We start from the raw sequence: 1,157 nt of genomic DNA, 5'->3' as shown, positions 1-1,157 counted from the left end.
TGTGTATGGTTCTTATTGCACGTTTTCTAAGGATAAAAACGGTCTTTTGTAATTATTGCCCCAGACTTCTGCACAATATGTTAAATATGGCAGAACTAGAGAACAATATAATAAATACAATGGGTTATAATTTAAAAGAAATTTGGCTTCATTAATTATTGAAATGCTTTTAGATACCTTAGTTTGTATGTGTGTTTTCCAACTTTTATTGTCTATTATGACCCCTAAAAACGTAATTTGTGATACAATGTATATTGCAACACCATCCATTTTTACTTCTAAATCTTGATTTGCCTTACGATTACCAAAGAATATTACTTTATTTTATTCAAATTTAAAGATTATTTATATCCATCCATTCTTTCAGGTTGATTAGTTCACGATTAATACAGGTTACCAAATCAATATAGTTATCATTTGAATAGAAAATGTTAGTGTCGTCTGCAAATATGACTATTTTCAATAGTTTTGAAACATTAAAAACATCATTAACATATAAATTAAATAACTTTGGTCCCAGGATAGAACCCTGTGGTACTCCAAAACAGATGTCCAAGCATTCAGACGACAACTCTCCCATTTTGACATATTGCTTCCTCCCCGTCAAATGACTTTGAATCCATTGCAAAGCCACTCCCCTGATGCCATATCTTTCCAGTTTTTTTAATATTATATTATGATTAATGGTATCAAATATTTAAGTCAATAAACACCCCGACTGCGTATCTCTTCTTTTCTATACTATGGGTGATTTCTTCTACTGCATCAATAATAGCCATTTTTGCTGATCTGTTTGCTCTAAAACCATATTGACTTTCATTAATCAATTTATGTTTATCTACAAATTGTTCTAGTCTATTATTGTAAAGTCTCTCTAATATTTTAGAGAACTGAGGAAGCAGAAATACCGGTCTATAGTTTGTTAAAATGTGCTTGTTTCCATTTTTGTATATTGGTATAACTTTTGCTATTTTCATTTGATATGGAAATTTTCCTGTTCGAAATGATAGATTACAGATGTAGGTCAATGGTTTCACAATGCTATTTATAATTTGCTTAACTAGTACCATAACGATGTCAAAACAATACATAGATATATTTTTGGGTGATTACTTTATTTTATATATATATATATATATTATATATATATACATATA

This window comes from Urocampus carinirostris, chromosome 17, assembly GCF_059441175.1.
Source record: "Urocampus carinirostris isolate Australia breed hairy pipefish chromosome 17, RoL_Ucar_1.0, whole genome shotgun sequence".
NCBI classification, from domain to species: domain Eukaryota; kingdom Metazoa; phylum Chordata; class Actinopteri; order Syngnathiformes; family Syngnathidae; genus Urocampus; species Urocampus carinirostris.
This window is presented reverse-complemented; position numbering follows the sequence as displayed.